The sequence below is a fragment of the Cuculus canorus genome, chromosome 9 (assembly GCF_017976375.1).
Source record: "Cuculus canorus isolate bCucCan1 chromosome 9, bCucCan1.pri, whole genome shotgun sequence".
Lineage (NCBI taxonomy): Eukaryota > Metazoa > Chordata > Aves > Cuculiformes > Cuculidae > Cuculus > Cuculus canorus.
Genome location: NC_071409.1, coordinates 5983231 through 6007456, shown reverse-complemented (window position 1 = coordinate 6007456; position 24226 = coordinate 5983231). Strand labels below are relative to the sequence as shown.

The window sequence follows — 24226 nt, the reverse complement described above, 5'->3', positions numbered from 1 at the left end:
GTGCCAGATGACTCTTTCTGTGAAGAATTTTTTTCTGATATCCAGCGGAGCTTCAGGCCATTCCCCCTTGTCCTGTCCTCTGTCACTTGGGAGAAGAGCCCAGCTCCCTCCTCTCCACAACCTCCTTTCAGGTAGTTGTAGAGAGCAATGAGGTCTCCTCTCAGCTGTCTCTTCTCCAGGCTAAACAACCCCAGCTCTCTCAGCTGCTCCTCACAAGACTTGTTCTCCAGCCCCCTCACCAGCTTCGTTGCTCTTCAATCATGTGAGGAACAGGTCATGGCAGGAGGACAGAGTGAAGATATTTGGTTGTAGGAAGAGTGAAAGGAGACGGGAAGTGAAGAGAGAGACCATGCGTGGAGGTTTGTTCTCTGAAGGGTTGCACCCTGATGGGCTGCGCCTTGTTACTCCGTCTTACCCAGCTGCAGAGCTCTGCCAGGGCTGTGCCAATCGGACTTTGAGTGACCACACTGCCTGTCCCTTAGGGTGAGGGCTGCCCATGGTGGGGCTTATTTCATTGGCTGTGAATGGGTTCTTGGACATGAAGTCACCTCACCTCTTTGCTGATTACTGCTTGGATTCATTTTCCTCAGTAACTTTCCTGATCAAAATTGCTATTGTTTTTCAGAAGGGTATGATCTGCAAGAAGCTCCCAAGGACTGTGGAAAATCTCCAAGTGATGCAAAAGATTTAGGACTTTAACTCAAACCAATATTGTCTTCCCTTCCCAGGAGAAGTAGGAGCTCATTTTATAATGACATCAAGAATTCATTCCCTTAAACGAGGTATGTCACCTTGCCACTTTAACTTGATTCATTAGAATAGTGGCTCATTAGTTATTCCCTTGTGCAGTATAGAATTTGCACATTAAAGGCATATGCATTTCATGTGCTTACTACATTTGGGGATGAATTTCTAGCCATCCTGTTTGAAAGAGGGGAAAAAAAAGCTAGAAATTCTACTCATTTGCCTCTCCTTCTCCCCCTAAGCATTTTCTAATTTGTTGAGGCCCCTAATATTTCATTTTAGAAGCCCATGCTACTGAGACACAGAATCCACTGAGGTAGTGCTAATCTCTTTCCAGACGTGTGTTTGATGTATGTTCTCTTTTATGCCTTATGTAGTGTAATAGAGGTTTTCCCTTTCTTTACATAGTGTTGCCATGAAAATTATCATGTCTGAGTTGAGAAAATACCTTAAATTATGGTCAGGGAGGAGTTCTGCTGTTGCCTGAGTGAGAACACACCTGGGGAGTGGGGATCTGCAACTACTTTGTGTCAGCATGGTCGGAGAAAGGTGTCTCCGGCCATATTACAAAGGTAAACCTCTTTGCTAAATGGACAGATCCTCCTATTCTTAAATGACCCATTTTCAGACAAATGCCCTGCTGTATAATTCAGCGCAAAAAGGTCTTGTTTTACTATCACACATGCTATAGGAAAGCATGGATCAGCCAGAAGGGAGCAGGCATGAGGTGAGGGAAGCCTCTTGCCCAGTGTAGTGAGTCCTCACTACACTGGGCAAGAGTGTAGTTATGTTTATTTAAGTTATGCTGTGCAGCCTCCCTGCTTCCCTCTGCCCTCGCCTCTGGTCAGACATATTTTTGCAGGATTATGGTAAGGTTCATGGAAGCACTTGTGGAAGGACCACAGCTCCCAGAAGTCTTAGGATGTTGAGTTAAGCTCTTCAACCTTGCTGGTTGAACATAAAAAGTTCAACATGGAGAAAAATCTCTAATAGGGATGGCAGACAAAAAAAAAATAAACGCAAAAATACTTTTGTTTGAAGAACTGAATGAGGAAGATTGGCAAAGATATTTGATCCTTTTAAGTAACATTTAGGCTCGTTCCAGGCCCTGGCTGATGAACTGCTTCCATCTTCTTGGAATTTGAGGGCAAAGGTGTTATTCATTTAGCATTAAATGCTGGGATTGAATGGAAAGACTCTTATGTTTAACTAAAATTGAAGTCTAATTGTTTTATTTCACTGGTTATTCAAATTATAATAATGCAATACGGAGCATCTTTGTGTGTCCTGTTCTTTTCTCTGCCTCCCCGCCGCTTCCTGCCTTAAAAATCGTTAGTAAAAAAATGTAACAAAATGCTGATCCTGCTTAAAATGCAATTAAATCTATCCCTTTTCCATCTCCTGTCTTGCCTGTGATGTTCTTGTAGGCAAGAAAGTCTACCCTTTTCTTACCTTTTCAGTCTCTGTTCACCAACAGCTTTCGTGCTTTCCCAAGGCTTGTACCCTAAGCCAGTTTTTCAAGTCCTGAACAAGAAACACTTTCCCATACAATAAAGTTCCATACAAATATAGTTAATGTCAATAGAGCTAAAAAGATATGTCAGCAAAGACCCAAACACTCAATTTATTACCGTTAAACATCCTGCTCAGACATTTTATTTACAATCAAAGCTTGTCATATAAAGCAGTCTCTCTTCCCTTGATATCTTTTTTTGTCTCACAGTTTACAGATTCCTGCCTTTCTCTTTGTATCCCATAAGAAGTACTGAGTTCATTTGCGTGTGTTCTTTGAATATGACCTTTCTCTTTCTTTTTAAAAAGTATCTTTGGATAATCACTTGACAGTATACAATTTCTGTGAATTTGGCCTTTTTAATAAAAAAAAATTATCACAATGAATTTAAACAAATGAAAGATGTCACTGAACACTGTCTCTTGTTAGCAATATGACACCTATATGACTTAGAGACGCGGTTTACAGAAATCTATGTGTTTTCCTTACTGTCTTACATTCCATTGTGCTCTTGTAAATCTACCCAGGATGAAATGTGCATAGCTCTTTCTATAGGTTTTTGGAATACAACTGTTTAGGGACACAGGGAAAGGTAGAGGCTGTTCTGACAGATAAAGAAAAGAAGCCTAGCTTGTCAAATATTGAGGTATAAACCCAGAAAGCCATTCACGTGTTTGTTATAAGAAGGCTACTTCTGACTTGCGATACAAACAAATCAAGCCTCTTTCAGGCTCCCCCAAAAACCTTTGTGTGACTTTCCAACTGTATGCTCCACAGCTTCTAAATCAGCTCTCAAATAACGTTATAAGAACACTAGGAAGGAGACCTCGTATTAAATGACACTTTCAATCCATCATCTGCGCTTGCTTGTGTTTGTCTGGGAAAGCCTGGGACGGGTGTGCAGCTTCTATCTGATTAAGTCTGCATCTGTGAGCAGGTTCCAAGACACTTTATCTGGCACAGGAGAACACTAAAGGTTTCCCTTCTTGTACCAGATCTGCTCCAGAGATACTAAATTCCTCCATGATAATGAGGTGTCCAGAATAGTAACAAGAGGCCAGAAGTGTACTTTTGGTTTAAACTGTACTGGAATATCTGCTGACTGTGGGCAATTGTAAATTCGCACCAGCGTACCTGAGCGAACTTGGCTCGGAGTGAACAGTGAAACCTTATCGGGTGCAAGATCTCCTGGGCTGTGTGTGAGAGGTGTAGGATTACTGCATGTCTAGCACAGCTGTGACAGGCCGAGGGAGAGAAGACTGTATGACAAGTCAGTAAAGCTATTTCTCCTCACAATGTTGTAGTTCCTGCTTACGAGGCTTTTTTCTGGGCTTTAGTGCTGCCTTCTCTGCCACGTTTTGCATGCAAAATACTTACAAAACATTCCTTTGCAGGTGCAGTTATTATGGGTAGCGAGGAGTACAAATAATTACCTGTCTGGCAAAGTGAAAGGAGAAATGCTTCCCGTTCAAGTCTGTGATAGGTGGGGAGCGGAACTGTGGAAATTCCCTGATCTATGTAATTTTAAGTTTTGCAGATGTTCTCCCTATGGCATTTTTCTCCCATCTCCTGTTTAGCCGCAGTGCAAAAATGTTTTGACCATCACTGCAGACTCAGGAAAGGTCATATACGTACCTTCTTTTCACATGTTTTTCTAACCTCTCTACCTGCTGTGGGCAGTCTGCAGCCTCCTGTGCTGACAAGCCTGTGATGGCCAGGACTGTGACTAATGGGATTCCGTTAACACTTGTGCAACTATCCCTGAGAACCTCAGAGGTGTTCCAGCGTCCTCCTCACACTGTGAACCTTGAAATGGCCATAAGTGAAATTCAACATAAGATACGTTGAAGATTGTCTATCCAAAACTTTCCCTAAGGCAATGTGGGTTTAATAATATTTGTAGTGGAAAGAGTAATGCATAATTATTATCACTACACTGCCCTAACAAGAAGGAAGGGTTAAACATCCTGGCTTTGCCATGCTAGTATCCCACCTTTGAGGAGAGGTTGCTTCATGTGTCAGTGTTGCAGGGTTAGCTGGGTCTTGTCCCTACTCTGAGCATGGATGGGAAGGAAGAGGGAGAAAAGATGCAGACTGGCTGTACAACAAATATTTCCTACTCAGTGGGAGAAAATGAACTGTTTTTTCTGCAAAAGGAACAAAAGTATTGAGTGCAATTTTTAAGGCAGGTGTATGGTGCTGGGAATAGACACATCTACCTTCACTGTGCCCCTATTCTGAGCTGCCAAAAGATATCTAGTTGTGTTAGCTGTGCCCAAGTGAACTGTACTTTCCCCATCTTTCTTCTTTGGTATGCTCTTGTGCACATCTCACATTACACCATGTGGTAAAGATCTAGTCTTGGGTTTTCCTTGAAATAATTAGGGGCTATGTTTGCCTGGTTCAGTAGCTCTTGCAGTCTAGAAAAGCGCTGTATTTAAAGAGAATATTATTGATGGATTGTATTCAATAACCACAGTAAGTTGGGTGTGTATGGGAGAAGGATTAACTGGTGTCTACTCTCTCCTTGTTACCTTTTTCTGACCATCTATAGCTGACACAGCTGAACTATTATGTTATCTGTACATCTTCCTGCCAACTCTTTTCTTTAAAATTATTTTGTTCGAAATGACTAGTTTTTACTTTAATTTTGGAATCTTTTACTGTGTTTACGTGATATATGAATATGTTTAAATTTCTTGTGCTGTGTTGACTTGCAGTAGGAGCTCTGGGAAGGCAAGGTGTGAATGACAGTGGGAGACGTGGAAGGCTAAAAAATGTACGTTATTCAAAGAAAACTACTAGAAATGGAAGAATAGCTCCCATGGACTCTCATGTATTCCAATATGCATTTCCATTATTCAGTGGCATTTATGCATATTAAGGGCTGAAGATAGCTAAGGCAAAATAAACTGCTGTTTATTGTTTGGCATGACTTTGGAAGAGACAGGAAAATGAAGTCTGCTTTGTAGTTAGAAAACTGGACAGAAGTGTAAAAAATTGCTTATGGATCTAACAAGAGTAATACACATAGAAGTCAGATTTCAGAGAGCTTAAAGGTTCAGGCTCTGCTTGGAGACAGCAAAATGTGCCTGCCCTTTGGAAGTGGGGAAAGAAGGCTGTATATCCTAGATTGGTGAGGCTGCCCGGCTTATGAACTGTGCAGAAACTCTTTAAAAAGCAAGCTATATAGCTGGTTTAAAACACAAATTCCAATTTCATATATGTCTTGGTTAGGGATAGAAGCAAAAGTCAAAATACTTGTTAGGTACAATGGTTTATTTAGAAGATATATGTCTATGCCAGAGTGAGCGGTCAGCAGCAAGGTGAGTGCCTGTCTTAGAGGGAGCTGTGGGGCATTCTCACACAATTTCTAAATTATGGTGAAAGAAGGTTTTCAAGCCTTGTATTCTTATCAGTCCAAGGTCCCCTTGCAAATTACCTGAACTCCAGAAAGTTGGATTTTATTACTGCACAACTTTTCATCCAGTTTTGGTATAATTTAATATTAAGGCTAAGGCAGTAATTTCATATCAAGTCTTCCAGCCCCATCAAGTGTTGCCACAGTTGATGAGGATGGCAGAAGTCTTCTGGCCTCATTGAGTGTATCCAGGTGTAGCAGAACGATTGGTTCCTCCCGAGCTGACTCATCCTGTAGTCTCTGATGATCTCTACCTTTTTTTTTTTATGGTAGGAAAGGTCTTCTGGAAGACGCACAAGAAAAAACTTCCAACCAGCAGACTCAAAGACCTGATTTCTTTCTCAGAACTTCAGCAATAGGTGTCTTCACTCAGAAACACTCTTACCTGAGCTTTTAAGTTGCTAGAAAGTCATTCATTGGAAAGAGCTATAGAGATGCACTTGTATGCTCTGGTTTTTAAAAACAGGAGTTAGTTGAACAGTTCTCAAGAATAATGACAGCGGCAGCAGGAAAATATGGGTTCTGGGAGTTGGATGTGGGTTTTTTTTTAATTATAAAATGTGTGTTTCTTGACAAAAACTATTGTTCAAATGTTTTCTTCAAAACTCTTCTTTTGCTTCTCCAGAATGAAATTACTGAGTGTGTTCATGCACTCAGTCACTGTTTTTCCTCAACCCCTAAAGTAAAACACTTGTCCTAGTTTTCAGCTATCTATATTCAAATCCTTCTTCTGCGAGAGTCAAATCAGTGACTTTAGGCATCTCGCAGCCAAATGGCTTATTTTCTTTTCTGGTTTAAATATTATAGTATTTGATGTGAGTAGGGAGAATGTTTTAAGTTTATCCTGATGTAAAAGGGAAGTTGTCGTGGTCATGGTATATTTTGTGCCAGTCTTATCAATATTTCAGTGGAATTATTTTCCTTTCTTCCAGCTCCTCTCCCCTGAGGGTATTATCTCTGGTGCTTTTTTCAGTCTTCGGAATAGCTAGTGTTGTTTAAGCTACACTCATTTATCTTAGGATGATTTTAGCTGGCCATTTTAAGAAACTCTTGATCTCATGCAGGATTATTAGCCAACAGTGTTTACCTGTTCACTTGTTTTTTCAGATGAGTCACTATTTTGCTTAGCAGGGTTCTGTGTCACTTCTGTACTTCCTGCCCAAGAGCAAATAAAGAGGAATTTTCTCATAGGTAATTGTGTCATAGTGATGGCTGAGACCTGACATTAAAACTCAGACTCGTTTAGAAACGCTTCTAGGCCCTGCCCTGAAGAACTCTTGTTTCATATGAGGTAAGTAAATGGAGCGGTCACACTGGTTGGTGCAGTAGACTTTGACCTGGGGACCAGAATTGTGACACAAAACACATGATGCATAAGGGTAAACCCACATTTTTATATGAATCACACAGGATGAAACTAGGAACCACACTAAAACTAACTGTTAAGGAGTTTTGCTACAATACAAAGGCACTTAGATTCTTCCAAAGAGTTTATGGTGGTTATCATCTACTCTGTTTTTCAAATATGTTACCTCCGTTGTGACTCCATGATTGCTATATTATGATTTTCTACTAAAATTACAAATTGATCTGACATTCAAAGTGAACGAGTGCGCAGATGAAAAATGATGGGGTTGGAGCTTGATAGTTGAAACCATGTGTAATGCCCTGTTCACATTTTGGCTGCAGATTTGGAAGGTTTAAACTGAGCTTCACGTTTTGTGTGTATGTTCATATTGAAAAAAAAAAAAATGAAGAGAGAAAAAAACCGGTCAAATTATGTAGCCAGGAAGGCAAGTGGAAATGAATGTAAAAAGTTGTTTTAGTTCGCATTGATTGACACTCACTGCATTAACCTAAATTTTCACTTGACCCTGCAAATACTTCCAAACAGCTGAATATATGGAACAAAATCTATAGCCAAAACTAACAAAACGCAATGCCAGGATCTTAAGGTCCTCAGTAACTGTAAATCAGGAGAGCTGCAGAAATCAACTGAGCTGTGCTAATTTACACAAGCTAAGTGTCTGACCTTTAGTATTCATTAACATCATTAACATTTCTTAAAGGATGGCAACTGGAATTTGAGAACAGTACCAAAAGTCAAAAAAAGAAAATACCCTTGCACTTCAGCTAGGTGAAACACAGAATAATTTGACAGGTAATTAAAATTCTTGTAAAAATTATGACTATATAGTTTGTTCTCTGCAGAGAATTAGCATAAAATCTACCAATATCAAACAACAACTTCCAACGTATGCCAAAAGGACTCCTTGTTAGAGGATAAAAACAGGAATTTGAAATGATTTTCACAGTTGTGTCATGAAAAAGCCTTATGACTTGGCTCTTTTTGTTTTCCTCTCCTTTAGAGCGCATTCAAACACAAACAATTTGTGAGACAGAAAAGCTTAATAACTTAGGAATCCTAGTCTGCATATTCTGATTTCGAGCCAGGTATTGCTCTCTACATTTTATAAGAAACTTCAAAGTGTTCCTTGGTTTCTCTCCAGCCAAAAGTTTGAGGGGGGACAAATGTGATTTATTTATCTGTCTTCTTAAACCAAGTCATCAGGCTTGATAGATACATACGCTTCCAATACAAACCCATGTAAACGTACAGCAGCTGATATTGTTGTGATTAAATTTGGGTTAGTTTCTTTTGGGGTTGTTCTGATTCAGGTCTCAGAAAATGATGAAGTAGTGAAAGCAGGAGTCGGATTACCAGACTTATAGCTATGCTGTCTAATTGCCGAACTCCACAACAAACCATAACGTACTCTGAACCAATTTCACCTTTGTGTATTGATTTTTCTCTTTTGCACACCTTCTGACTGGCAGGCAGAGCATAAATTAATCATATCCATCCTCATTTGAAACTGTGAGCATCACTACAGTATAACTTCTTACACATTGGTTGACTTATTTGGAACTGGCTTTTGGCAGATTTAAAGTAGTAGCAATGTGCAAAGGAAGCTGCCTTGACAGGACAGTTAACTTTACCATGACTGGATGTCTTTAGTGCCCAATCACGTTTCCAAGGTAAACAACTGCTGTCCCAAATAAAATGTTTTCTTCCTGCTTTGCCAAATGATCCCAACTTACCAGAACATTAAAAAAATAACCACAGCTTGTTCATTTAAAACCTCACTCGCTAGTTATGGAAATAAGTCCACAGACCAGGTACAGCTCTGTGCATACAGAGTTTGCAAAATGTTTATCAACCCTTTGAGAGGAAAAGCAAATTTTTTTTGACAGGAAATAATGTTGTTCTCCTTAGCGATTTCTTTTTAATTAGTCTTCCTCATCCTTACTTATTCTTTAAGTTCAGTTGTTTGGTACTTATAAGTAGTGGAATATTATGTCATTGCTTCTATTTCTCAGTGGGCAGGAAGATAGTAATAATAATAGTAGTAGTAATCAGTTGTATTTCCTGTCTAGTCCATACTAATGAATTGGATTTGGAGTGCACGGGGTTCACATCTTGCCCATAACAACGCACAAGTTCCTAAGAAGTCCCCTGGAAATTACAGGCAATGTAAGGAATTAACTGCTATCTGGTGTGATTAGCGGGGAAGAATTTGACTTGTAAACTATGGCTATCACCTGCTTGGGATTATTTTAGTCTGCATTTTAGACTGTGGCAAAATTTTGTAGGTAAAGGTTGTTTTTTATTATCATTAAAGCAATATAGAAAGATCTTTAGAGCTAGACTGCAACTGTCACCTTTTTAGTAGCTCTTGAATCAGCCCTACGGTGTGAAATACACCTCCTAAACAGATGGTCTGAGATGTTTCTCTGTATTCCCTGATTCCTTCTATGAACCTGCTTTAGAGAATGAAAGCAGTGACAAATCACAGGCCCAAGTGGAGAGGCAGTCTCCAAGGTAGCTCATTCTGGTGTGTAATAAGGGCCATCGATGCTATGAGGACTCAGCAGTAGTGCACAACAGCCATTCCAGGTACTTTATGTGCTCTTGTAGCAGACCGCGGCATAAGGCACTCAACTCGCAGGGCGATCATTTTATGGTGCTTTGGGGTTTCCTGCTCAAAGCATGGCTGGTTGTTAGGTGATCTTCCCACCTTTATGGCTCTAGTGTGGCAGGATGAGTACAGAAGGGGGACGTGGCCCCGTAGCTGCACATGAATTGCGATATTCAGAGATGCAGATGTCTACTGCAACAGGAGATGAAGGCATGCGTGTAGCACCTGCAGCCCGCTTCCTGCCTGTCTGATTGGTCCTGTTAGGAAATGAATCCATACGTCTATGGCTAACTTGCGCATACTGAGTCAGTCCCTGTCCTCTGCGTCCTTGGTTTGTGATGCACACGACCTGCATTGTGCAATGTACTGAGCCAGGTCTGGAAACATTTTCATCTGAGTCCAAATAGGAAAGAAAAGAAATTTTTTAGCTGCAGCTCCTCAGAACTGTTCCTTTCGAGCCCTTCTCTTTGACAGAGACATTCCACTTACCCCTTTGTGCTCCTTTATGCACACATAACTCTGCCAGGTCCTTTCCTTTATTCCATTGTCTTGCAAATGAGCTCTGCCCATGCTATAACACCAATGTTTCTTCCTAACACTTTCTTGGTGGGATAAAACTCAGTGCATGGTGCAAAGGAGCCTTAAACTTGCTCTGGTTTAACCTTTCTTCTTTGTCTGTTCACTCTTTGAGGGTTCAGGGACTGGAATTTGTTTCTGGCACAAGCTGAGGAGTGGGCACAAACTATTGACGTCTAACGCAGAGTATAGAATGAGGCAGTGTAAATCAGCTTTCCCCTGTCACTTCTGTGTTTTACACCCTGTCTTAGGGATCCCACATATCCCAGAGACACCACATCTGGTGCTTTGTTGACATATAGAAGGTCAGTAGGGACTAAAAGTGGAGATGGCAGCTGATTGGTGACTGGGCTCCCTCTTTTATCAAGCAGTTACAAGGACAGCTCTGGTGACCTGTAGAATAACAATTATTGTTTGCTGGATTCTGTGCTGACTTCTCTCAATTAATCACTTGCTTCCTTTGAACTGTCTTTGGAAGAATGAGTCCCAGGTTGTATCAGTTAACACCTCCAAGATGTCTTTCTTGCATGTTGCTTTAAGTATCAGTAGTTCCCCGTGAGTTCATTAATTTTGATTTCAGGAAAATAACTGTTCTGCATGCAGAAACAAGATAAACTGTAGCAGCTTTATGAGTTTTCGAATGATCAGGCAGAGAAGCAAAAGCAAATGTAATGCTGATGCCTTTGTATATGATACATAAGGGAACTTTCCCAGACTGCCTGGAGTTGGATTTCTGCCTTGTGTTTATCACCAGCACGTCTACAGATCAGATTTAGACGTTCTCGCATATATTGAAATATCATTTCATGGCTCCTTACGTTTCTCTCTGTTTTGATCCATGATGTAATCCAACACAGGGTGTGCCAAAGATTTAGTCAACAGTCCAAAACAAATAATAAGGCTATCTGGTCAGATTCTATCATCGGTTGAGTCAGATCAGTATAACCTGATTAAACTAGGGCATATACAACTCCCCTAAATATCACATGGTCTGGCAGAAGGAGAAGTACCAGGAGGTCACAGTTAAGTTCCAACAAATGAAAACATTCCGGTTTAGACCCATGAATAAAAGATAGATTTCTTTAATGAAGAGATTTAGCTAGTCAATCCAATGCAACATAGCCTGCATCAAAAGAAATTCCTGGGAATGAGTTTACCTTAAGTAGGACCTGAATCTTCCCTGTTGCTCATTATTTATTTCTCTATTTATCCATCACTATTAGAATACTGGATGAAGAACTTGCAATGTAAGACGCAGATCCTGTGAACTGTGATGCAAGCATTCATCTTTTCTTGTATGGGAAATCACATTTATAAATCTGTTTGGAATTGAGATTAAAAAAATGACAATATTAAAATGGAGGAAATAATGAGGCATTAAGTTACTCTTTCTGAACAAAGTCTGAAATATAGCTGTAAAATATTTTTTATTTACCTTGCACATCAATACTTGTGATTTAACTCATGTATTAAGAAGGTGATGTATAAGTGCTAGAAAATGTTTCTTTATTGGATTTCTGCTGTGGCTCACACATTTGAGTCAGAGAGCTGGTTAAATATAACACATGCCTTTTCACTGCTGGCAAGATTTATCTCCTTGAGACCATCCCTTTGCATCTTGTAGCCATCGTTCTGTAAGCCATTATTTTAACTTAAGCTTTCCTACTTATTCCAGATAATTCATTTCATCTCTAAGGATGTTCTCCCCTGTCTCCTTTGTTGCTGGAAACAGTCCTGTGTAGGTGTGGGAAGAAGGACACACCTCATGAATAAAACCCAAATGTTTTCATAGGTAAGGTTATGAGGTAGTAAGAGATCACCTTAGGGGAGGGTCTTCCTACTTGTCTTGAAAAAAAACAGAGACTCCTGCAATGGTTTAAGGTAAGAGAAAAGTTTTGTAATTCATCTACCTAAGTATTTGCACAACACTGGCATCTAAGAACTGCATGTTTTCCCCTTCAAATGTCTATGATGACTATCAGGTTTCATTTCAGGAGAGTCCCTGGAAAAGCCCACTTCAAACTGTAACATTTTGAGGAATTTTTCTGTGCAGTTTCACCCAGAGAGAAACGTTTTATGGGAACATGCTGACTTTGATGAAATTTGGCAGGAAAAAAATGCCTAAATAATTGGCTATAAATATTTTTTTAATTTGTTTTGGAAAGATAATAAGTTATTTTGACTTTCTGCTATATTGAAAGATTTGTTAGTGCGTGTTCGACTTCATATTTACCTTACTGAAACTAAGCATTAGAGTTTTTACTGCCTGAAAAGCTATTTTAATTCTGAATTGGACCAAAAATAGTTGCCAAAATTTTAGAGTTTCCTGAGAAATGGAAGTTCAGTTCTGCTGGAAAGTAGAGACTGGGCTTGGAAAGATGAATTCAATACCAGCAGCTTGTGACTGCTTTTCTTATGAATTTCCTCAGAATTTTATGGCTAACGTTGTACATTCTATCCAAATAATCACAAATACTATGCGCCTAATTTGTAAATGCTGTTACCACAGACAGGACATGGGAGGTTGCCTAACGTGTGTAAGAAAACATCCTTGTTCCTGGCATTTCTTTGTACGGCAGGTATGAAGGGCAGAAGTAATCTCACAGACTTGCTTTAGGATTGCAGGATGACTTTTCAGCTTTGCTTGGGCAAAAAAAAAGTAGGCTGCTATCTCCACCACTTATTTTTATGGAACTGCAAGGCAATTTAATGGATTTTTATCTGACTGACATAAGGGTAATGCAGATCAGAAAGAGACACTGTCACCTTAAAAGGGTTTTCCTCCTCATTTTTCTCTAGCTATTTACAGGGAGCAGATTTAATTTTAAGCTTCTGGTCTTTGAATTTATTCTATAACCACAAAACAAACAACTGTCAGCCAAACAAATAAAACTAGACAGCTGCGCTACTATTTTGTATGTGGTTTTGCATCTAAGTTTGATTCTGTACTTTGTGCATTTAGGGACATCTAAAAATGGCAAGAAAAGTCAAGGCTCTTTTATGGTGCTCTTTGCTCCCCAACTTTGGAGACTGTAGTTTTATTCTGTGGACCAGTCACCATGTTCTTCTTCAGTTCATCCATCTGCAGTCTGTTCCTTCTGCTTCACATTGCTGATGAATTATGCTCTGCTTCCTCCATCTAATCCTTTTCATTTATTTATATTTTATGGAGGAAACATAAAAGACTCCTCATAAAAATCCAACTGTTTTTGATAAACTTTGTCATGTGCAAATAATGGAGCCTTGTCAAGCACGAGGCTTGCTGGAAATTTATGCCTTCTAATAATAATAATGAGAGAGAATCAGGAACAAATAAGGAATATATTGAATTGAATTCAAAGTATGTTTATGGTTTTAAATTGGTGGTAATAAAGTATTTTTTATCCAGAAATGTTTTTACATGTTAGTATAATTCAAATACCATGTTGTGCTTGAACTCTGCAATGTTTAGCCTAGCAGAGCTATGAAAAGCATCTTGTACTACAGCACAGCAGAACAGACTGACTTCTCTTTCCAGGGTTTGGTGTCAAGGAGAGGAAAAGCTATACCTGACTCATTAATACAAAAGAAAATAAACCAGAGTTTGGGGCAAAGAAGCCAACTGGTGTTGAGCTGTGGGTTAGCAAAAAAATGGTAGGGACGCAGAGGTTAAAGAAAATTAATCAAAGGTAGGTTTTTATTAGAATATTAATTTTCTTTAGCAGCAAGCTTCCTTGGCCAGTGGCAACTCATCAGAAGAAGAAACGTTTCTGACTGCTAAGGCTGTGAGTATCTGGAAGGGCATAAGGACAAGTGGTCATACACCAGTAAAGTTAACATCTAAATGAAAATGTGATTGTTTCTTGCTTGTTAAAGTCCTCAGCTATCTCTTTGCTGTATGACATTTTATTTCCTATTGTAACTTTTGCTTTGAGAATAAGGCTAAACAGAATGTTAATCGCTCGCTGATGATACCAATTAGCATTTCATAGAGCTTTAATTATATCAGTGAATGAAGGGGATCTCTCAGGAAGAAAACTTTGTGTTCAACTGGCAGAGTCTAATGCAAACAAATGAATCTCTTTAATGAAGAGGTTTCTTAGTAGCACAGCTAGTTCTCTGAATACATTGCCTGTGCACCTTCAAAGAATTGATATTTATGCTCCCCTGAGTATCACTCTTCACATGGAATACTTGTTTTATATCTTTTCAGAAGTGAAAATCCCTGTAAGTCCCTTTCTGGTAACATTTCCCTATCCATCCTGTTAAAGTGTTGGTAGAAATAATATTAGAAAATGAAGAAACAAAGACAAAAAGTTGTTTCTCAGTTTAGAAAACTGATTGTCTCATGTGAGGCCTGCGCTCAAATAAGTATTTTGCAAATATTGAAGAATTTGTTGAGACAAGCATTAAGAGAAAATTTATTTTAATTTTCAGAGGAGAGGATACTAATGTTTTAGTTAAATTTCATTCTAGTGTGGAGAAAAGGCCCTTTTTGCCTCTTCTCCCACCTCCTCATTCATGACTTTTGGCAGACTGGGATGGAGCTAGGGTCAAACCCCTTGCGTTTTGACTTTGCCAGATAACACAGCCATTGCTGAACTGGGCAGTTGCCAATCAGCCAAGGAAATAAGTTAACATGAAATCAGGCAGATTTGACAGAACTGGTTCTTTCGCACTTCATCAATTATCTTCCCCTATAAAACAGTAGGACTTTAACGATCTCTGACAAAGATATTCTGCTGCTGTTTTTGTCTTGCTCCGTGTGGCATCAGTTGCAATGCATTGTGTGGAAACAAATGTCAGGGATGAACCAATTGATTTTGCAGTGTTACCACAAAATAGCGATCTTTACGAGAAGGATGCCAAAAAAGGTCATAATTTAAGCCTCACAGTTGACTTTACAAAGGAAACTTCAAGTTTTACGGATATCAGCCTTTATAACGCAGTTAGTGCGAAGCGTCCAACAACGTGTAACTTATGATAGATGTAGCATTTTGTTTTTTCAAAGGTTTGACATAGATGTATAATACCGCTCAGGACGCACTTGGATTTCTCCTCACCTGAATTGCACCAATGTTAAGTGAAAATGGAATAGAGAGCTGGTGGAGTTTTTCTGAAGAGTTTTACTCCAGGTGCCTGCGGTCTGACCCTTAAAGTCAGAAAGCAAATTACCAACTGTGTGTTTGACAACTGCCGTTTATTACTTTTGCATGATGGTATGTGAGGCGTTACTTAAGAAGAAGAATTGTAATTCTGAATGACCTGTGGGACTTGGTCAGTATACACAAGCTGTGGATTTCTTGCTGCAGAAGGAAATTAATCAAAACCAATAATTTGGATGTGATCTTTTGTATCATGACGAATAGATTCTATATACATCTTTTCGACACACAGAATAGTGGCTTTTCTCTAAGATTAGAAGGAGAAAGTAAGCAGGTTTGTTGGGTTTATTTCTGGTTTTATTATTACATTAATTTTTGGAAGATTTTTATCTAGGATTTTAGTCTAAGTCTGATGATGCTTCTCCATGGATTCACCAGCCCTTTCCTGGTGTCTAATGAACATCTGCTGCATCCTTGGAACTGGATGAATACTAAGGATAGCTTTCCGATATATTTCTGATTCAAAAACTGTTTGGGATTTTTTTTCCCTCATTTAGCATGAAAATATGAATATACATATCTGTCACCTCTATACATATACGTCCTCTAGTCCGGGGCTTCAAAATTCTTTTTTGTGTAATTCTGAAATCTGAAAATGGTTTATTCCAACACACATTGGAGGACAGTTCAAAAGACAGGTTCAATCAAGCAGTAAGGAGTAGCAGATGCTTGAGTTTTAATTTTGTAATGATTGATTGACTATTCTGCATGGAACATCCTAACAGACATTTCAAATAATACTTCAAATGCTAAAGTTTATTTTTATGGTGTATACAGATTCAGGATGTAAAATATGGTTATAATATAAAAAAAAATCCCTTTGTCCATCTGTAAGGATTTGAAGGACAGGTCAAATGTCCATTTTGGAATTAGGAATTCTGTTATTCATACTATGTATTGTGCCTCTTTATGCAGCTGCAAATAAGACATGGTGCATTATTTTCTCAAAAATAGAGTCTGAGTAAAGTCAGGGTCTCCCAGCCTTAGCCCTACTTTTCTTTCCCCACTGCAGTACTCGGTTGTAATAACTCATGGATTTTATTCAGTCAGCATTTTACATACTCTGTGTGTCCACTTCCATCATTCATAATGCGAGATGATGAAAAGCATGGTAACTAATTTTATGCAACACAATGAAATTAACAGCTTTTGGTATTACTGTACTGCAGGTATAAATCTAACTAAATGTGGTGTTGGAGAGAGATGGGCCACATAGGTAAGTGTTGGAATAATTTAAGGTTATTAGCATTTTCTATGGATGTCTGTTCTTGTTTCTTCACAAATACCATAAGTAATTGCGTGGTTTGTACACTCTTTAAATGTCTGAGCTTGCAGTTTTCTACTGCCTTTATTTATTAGCTAAGAAAAAGTAAAGCTAATGGAAAACAATCCATTGCAGTGAAACTGTAGATTTGCTTAGCCATCATAGAAAAATGTTAACCTGTGTAATATTTTAGTGGCAAATTAACTTATGTCAGACACAGTATTTCAACACATACACTGATAAATTTCAGGAACTGGATGAAATTTTATATCTATATTCTTATATTTCATTTTTATCTATCAAATTCTATATGTTTTCTGTAATCTGGATATTAAGAAGAATATTGCTTGAGATCTGAAAATCTGCTTTGTGCTTATCCAGAGATGTTTAACTGAGCTAGGAAACATTTGCAGCGTTTTCCACCTCCCTTATGCGCTATCCCTTACATACCTTGGTATTTGCTTCTCCCAAATACACCTTACCCCTTAGAAACCTTATTATTATCTTTCTTAATATGAGATACTATATTACCTCTGTTATTTCTTTTTGCACTTCATATGAATCTTTATGCATTTTTATCATGTTAGACTTAACTCTCCCAAATTAATTTTTACATGTATCTTTTGTTCAATTTATACCATAGAAGGTATTTTTGCCACAAAGCAGCATGTGGAAAACATGAAGGCTTTTTTTTCACAAGAAGGATAAGGGCCTTTTCGTGCTTAGTGTTTCATAACAGAGGATGACGTCGATTTTCTTTTCTCATTGCCTCATTACATTGCCCCTTTCATCTTGGAACTGCAGTTATTTATAAGTACGTGCTACTATTCTATCCAAATTGCCCTGAACTTTATTGCTCTCTGTATGTACAACTATTTTCCCTCCTCTTAACCAACATTTAGTGTTATCAGTTATTCACCTGGCATTATGTTTCTTCAAGGTGGTTTAGCATTTAAAGGAAATGTTTTCTTCAATTAACTGTGGGGTTTTCCCTTCTCAGCCTCCTCCCCCAGCCCTTGTCTCCTCTTAGTAGCTCTGAGATATGGAGCATCAGCTGATCTCCCTGCGCCTGCCTTGTGCTTTCTGCCTGCGGGAGAAACTCAAGGACTGGGGTGCTCGCAGTGCTCCTGGGTCAGCATCAAAGACCATATGGAGGGAATAATACGGGTGCTCTGCACGCAGCAGCAGCTCAGGTACCATCTGGAGTAGTTCTGAAATCTCAAGTTATGCCAGCAGGAAAATATTGTGGCTTCTCAACACATAATTTCTATTCAGACCTCCCTAAACTCAGCTGAGAATGAAGTTCTGCTTATTTTATATGTCCAACATGGTCCTTTCTTTTTGGTTTGGAGGTTAAAAAGTTTTGAATCAGGGTTAGTAGTTCTGTCTAAGCCTGGGTTCCTACCGACAGGCTCAGTGTAGTCTTTCTTCTGTGCTTCTACACATGGATGTTTTCAGTGTGCTGCTGCCGTTATTGCTAGCACTGGCTCTGCAGCCCCATGTGCATCAAGTAGACCTTTTTAGCACTCATTTATCTTCCAGTACTTTCCTTTTTTTTCCCTCCATTGCTCTATCTCATTCAATTTCACCCAACATTTCCCCCTTTCTTACTGCTGGCAAGTAATTCATGTAGTTATGCATCTTTGCATTGATGGAACTTTCTGAGCAATCCCTTCTCTGCAACAGAAAACTTTAAAAACTTTCCTGATATTAAATGCTCAGTCAAGTGCACAGTTATCTTTTGAGCTGTGCAAACAAAAAATAATGTTTTTGGAGTAGAGAGTGCAGAGAAGGTTCTTTTTAGTTTATTCATTATTTCAGGGCATGATGGATGCAAACCACGAGAAACCCCATTTTACTGAGACAACATACTTTAATTGCAATTATTATTTTAAGTCAGCATTCTGAAAAATGCTATATTTCAAGACACACAACAATAGAGTGAGAACTCCAGGAAAATCAGAGTAAAGTATCTTGACAGAAAGTTGTATGATAACCTTTAACCTGCTCTTCAGCTTTGTTTTTTTATTTCTGATTTTATCTTTGTGCACCTGACACATCTATTTTAGACATTGTTCACTTAAGAAATAAAACTTGCAAGTGTTATTAACAATTGGCTTCCCCCTATCTATTTTGAGAGGGTGTCCTCTGGTCTGCTTTTAGAAAGACTCTTTAGACAGCATTGTCATGTTTCATAGTCAGCTTTGCACTCTGACCTGAAAAATCAAGGCAGTTCATAGTATCACACCAATATCAGATCAAGGATTTTATAGGACAATATCAGGATGGCTGAACTGCATTAATTTACTGTGTTAACAAGCTCTCTTAGATTATTGAGCCTTAAATTAGATGCATTGTTCTACTTGCTTTCAGAAAAAGAGCACCGTTGTTTTCACACTAGGACTGATGTGTCTGTTTTTAACTGCCTTGCACAAGGTGAATTTTTATGGCTCTCAGAAAAGAGATACTAATAGCTGGATTGAGGGGAAAGGTTACATCTGGCATTTTCTGAAAAGCAGAGTCTAGAATGAACCTAGTGTGTCAGATTTAAATAGTTGTGGATTAAGCAACCCATTCTTCAAGCTAACATAATTTCACTGTTTGCTCTGTTTCACCTGAATGTGTTTTTCATATCACAACCCATTTTAAGATTGCCAGGAGTAAGTATTAGCTAGAATGGATGAATGAAAACTTTTATTACTGTACTGTTAGCACCAGCCAAAGCTACCTGGCAGTACGTTATTCCCTTGTGCTTTTATGGGGAAGAAACAGGATTTGTGACCACGGCCCAGAGAAAGTACAGTACAGTACGATGTGCTTATTTAGGACCCCTTGGGAAGAAGTGAGCTGATCCAGTGCCCTACTCTGCCTGTTAGCTCTGTTGTAGGCAACTTGATCTTCCATTACCTAAAGCAGATAGTGTTGAAAATTGTGATGTAGTAGATAATAGCTTTATCTTTTACCTCCATAGTCATGAGTGTACCTGTGAGTGCCAATGAAGTTATTTGGGGGCATGACCTAGTCAGCAGTAGGAATGACTTTATCCACACATCAGCACTGCTGGGACAGCCTGACCGCCAGCGTTTCTGATGTGGAGTTTGATGTTGAATAACAACATTGTTCAGTAAGAGCAATTTCCTTGAGGCTTAGTTATAAAAGTGTTTGGGACATGGTGGTTTCTCTATTAGCATTTCTGTAGCGAATATTCTTCACTATATCTCCTGCAATTTATTACAGCAGTTGACTTTTCCTTCTGCAGTTTACTGTAGAATAAGACAGAAAGAGAATTAGGCATGTAAAATTTACAACAAATACATGTAAAAAATACTTATCTGCATAAATACTGCCATCTTGTTGATCATTTATATGCTCTGAATAAAGTATGATGCCTTTTATCTTTAAATACATTTCAAGAATCAGTTTGAAAACACTTTATAATGTTTCTGTTTTATATGGCCTCTGCTGCTTTATTTCCTACATTTAAGTAATGGGCTGTCTGATGTGGAGCTGTTTCTCCTCTTCAGCTCCACAGGGTAATAAGATCCTTGTCCAAAGCCTAACCAATAAAAGATTCATGAGGGAACTTAATGAATGATTGTGACAATGCATGCAGAACTACTGAAGAGTCTGCATACCCTTTTGAGCATCAAAGGAAGACAAAACAATAAAAGTTTAGAGCTAAATATTTGCTAGGCATAAAGCCATGGCTTCAAACTTTTGTGGTCAGAAGCGTTAGGATTTAGAGTTGTCATATAGATGAGAAAGCTTGATGTTTGGTGCTTCTTTTAAGGCTACAGGATACTGTGACTCCAAATTAGGCCAGTTACCAGTACATCTGCGTCTTGAAAGCTTTCTCAGGTTTGTGTCAGATGTATAAATTAGAACCCAGCTCCTCCTGTGTCCTGTGGTTACCTGATAGGCTGTGTGCATCCCGGGGACCGGCAAAGATCTGAAGTGCGTGCTCTGCAGGGCAAGAGCATCACCAAAACATTGAATATACTTTAGCTCATTAATTATAATTTTATTGGAATATCTGGTAGGACACTTGTATTTTAGTTATATATTGGTTTTTTTCTTCCCCAATAGGCAGGTAATGAGGGCATGTGGTAACTTGGTAGTTTTACATAGTTACCAAAATACTAAAAAACACATGACCTAAACCTTTCAGGCAATAGAATTCCTTCACAGAAACTGGCATGGATCAATTTTTCAGATTTTGCTATGAAGTAATTTAACATTCATGCACTATATACACTGAAGTGTTTATGTTGGTAAACTTATAGAGGTCTTGCATTATTTTATTTCATGTGAAGATGCTGAGAATAAAGAGTGACTAAAGCAAATCACTGGTGCTGCTTGTAACGTACCAATAATAGTCAGTGAGGCTGTTGTTTTGCAGCTTCACAATTGCAAGGAATTACCTTCCAGAAACACTTGATTGTTGGTCAGGAACTGGTTCCAAGACTAGACTCATTAATTTTTCTGGTGTTCCTGAAGTATCTTGAACTTAAACAAAGAACGGAATTTCTCATTTATAGCCCAGTTCATATTAGCTTATTATCAGCAGCGCTTTTTTCTTGATCAGATCTTGAGATTCACTAAATAATTCAGTGTGATAAACCTGCTCCTGATGCTCCTTTGATTCCTGGGTGAATGAAGCCTGGGAATTTCTGTGGGACCAGAAATTATACCTTCTTTTAACGAAGTGTTATTATTCAAATCTGAGAGGTGCATTCGAGCACTAATGAGGCACGTTTTTTCCCATAATAAGGTATGAATTTGATTCAGAAGCAATGGTTCTTTTTTAATGCCTGAAGATTGCAGCTTGTCAAAAAGCCAACACTCCACTTAAGAAAAAATGTCTTGTTTAATTGTCAGTGGAAATTAATGATCTTTACTTTAGCCTGGTCTGTAAAGCATTGTGCAAACAAACATTCAGCAGCTTGCTGGTGAGCTGTACCTTACCTACACAACGCTCAGGATTTTTTATCTTTATCTTCCTGTAGGTTTGATTTAGCTGAGGAAAAACCTTTGTCCTCTCATATTCTGCAGCTCAGATTGCGTCCCCTGACTCCTGTTGAACAGATCCCTGCTGTAACCTAAGTTGATGGGGCAGGGCGTTATTTTTCTATAGAGATAAGCAAGAGGAGGAACAGAAGGGAGCATCAGTCCCATCCCAGGAACTTGTTTTGCAGATGAAATATACATATTTTTCCCCAAAGAAACAGTACAACACTGTCTTCCTTAAAACGCATCTTTATATGGAAAACTTGGACACAAACAAAACAATGCTTGAAAGTCTGAGGAGAAAAGCTGTTTATTACAAAGTGCAGGCTTATTGGCAGTACATCCCAAACCATGTCCTAGCAGAGAGGAGCCTAGACCAGAATGCAGCTCTTGCACACTTTTGTAGGTTGGGATGGGGAAAATATTTTTGCTTTCCTAAATTGTTTAGTGTGAAGAGAATTGAAACCTAGTAGTATCACCTCTGGACATGCTAAAGAGAGAAAAGCACTGATTACCTTTTTATTTTGTTTTGTTATTTGTCTATTGCCAAATCATGTGGCACAGGTTGAATGTGTCCACACTACGATGCATTTGGTCCAGGGTCTCCTTTGCATCCCTTATGATGCAGCTTCATTTCAAGGTCTTCATTATTTTTTGTTATGTTTGGTTTTTTTAGTACAGGTTGTCTGAAACTGTGTGAGATCTGTGCCATGGCCCATTTCAGGCCACCTCGGCCAGGATGCAGTATGAGTGCCTGTGGGTGCCAGTGCCAGGTCTGCAGGAGACAGTGGTTGCACCGGATGATTTAGGCTGTATGTCCTGTTGGGAACAGTCCCAGTGCTGAGCAACAGCAAAAAGACTTCTGTGTGTCAGAGGACAAAGCTGTATCCATGAGCTTGCCCTAGCAATAGCTCTTGAGCTTTCTTCCCATTCTATTTTGTTTACTGGTATAAGCACAGATATTTAGTCTGGATGTAGCCAATGGTTGCGGTATGACTTATCTCAGTACAACTCTTTGGAAGGAGGAGGGCATTTCATTTCTATTAAATGTTCCCTGAACTGTCACCTCCAGGTCTGCAGGTTCATACTTGTCTTTCTTTTTAGCTTCTACATCCCTCAGCTTCCAGGAAGACCCTGTGGAGTTCTCTCACCTGAAAGATTTTATCTGTTAGTTTTCCTTATCCTCAAACCCTACAGCAGCAGAAATAAGGGACCCACTGGACTTTGTAGAACTTTGGATTGTCCCAATAATTAGCTGGGATCACATAAGGAACCGTAAGCCACAGTCCATCATTCTTATCTTATTTTAGAAGATTACAGTGCTCTATCACTGGATGCAGACCTTGTGATTGAATTCTATGCTGGCAGGGGAAATGGATGCTCATTTAGTAGAAGTCACCAAAATGGTATCAAAGAGAATGCTGAGTAAGATGAAACAACTGCCATCAACAAGCGCTTAGGGAATTCAGGCAATATTTTACAACTGGAAATAATTATGACTTCTTTAGAAACCACACAGGTAGTAGAATGTGCGTATGTGGTGTCCAAGTAATGCAGATTTTTTTTTCTTTTCAGGTGACCTGGAGTCATTCCATGGCTAGAACACTGAAATTCTCCTTTCAGTCACTCCAATTTGGTACCAATAGACGGGTAAGAACTTTAAGACTATTTCTCTGGATGAGTTGTGCGGGATTTTTGGGCAGGTGTTTTGCTAACATCCCTAAAAGATCTCTTATTTCTCACTGAATATAAAAAAGGGTTTTTCGTGTCTTTGAAAACATTTCTGTAAGAGTTTTGCAGGTATACAGGTCACCGTGCATTGTACTCAAGGACTACCTTTATCTTGGGCCTTGAAAAATAGCTTATGCCAATTCTGGAGTGAGTGAATTCATCCTAATTTTGGCACATCTTTAAAGACTAGTTTTCCTCTTTCAAGCCAACTTTGAAGCAACACGTCAATGCAGTTGCATCAATACTTTACTAAGCATATGACTAAAAAGAGAAGGAAAGCAGCTCTAAGAACACCTGACTGAAGTTTGACACTTCCAGTAGATGTGTGTAAAATCTAAAGAATGTACAGCAAAAGACCGCTATCGGGCTAAAGCAGGAACTTAAAAATATACAAACCTATCTGAGTTGTGTTGATACTGAGCTTGAGGAATGTGCATTATGTCATGGCCACTGACAGCTTTAACTAGACAGGAAAACGCAAGCACCTTTTCTCTGATAACAGTCGGTGCATTGATAGTCTTTACTTAACTTATCTGTAGAATAATAAATACTTCAGTTCCTCAGTTTGTCCCTATTACTTTTTTTGGTTGTTTTTTTTTATTTCCTTTGCCTTTTTAGAGACAGATTCCCCAGATAATAAAGAAAAAAAAAAATCCAACATTTCAAACTGCAGTAAAGGGTGGACTTAGACAATCGGCTGCACAACATCTAAGTGCTCTTGGTTTAAAGTATAGGTTGAGAAAGGCCAGATATTTTACAAGGCCTTGTAAAGCGATGCCTGTTAGCACTGATGCCAAAGGGATGTGGAGCAATTACACTTATCAAGATGAAACTCCATTGTGCAAA

At 38.9% G+C, this 24226-nt stretch overlaps 1 long non-coding RNA gene across 2 annotated transcripts; it reads left to right on the top strand.

Annotated features, from left to right (window-relative positions):
* Window positions 1-157: 157 nt before the first annotated feature.
* Window positions 158-23299, top strand: LOC128853041 (uncharacterized). 2 transcript variants are annotated; one of them, XR_008451262.1, is made up of 7 exons: window positions 158-359; window positions 626-782; window positions 1153-1316; window positions 11910-12026; window positions 13936-13998; window positions 16548-16594; window positions 23225-23299. It is a non-coding gene; the product is annotated as an uncharacterized LOC128853041 (long non-coding RNA). The 2 variants fall into 2 exon arrangements; XR_008451263.1 differs by lacking the exon at window positions 1153-1316.
* The last annotated feature ends 927 nt before the right edge of the window (window positions 23300-24226 follow it).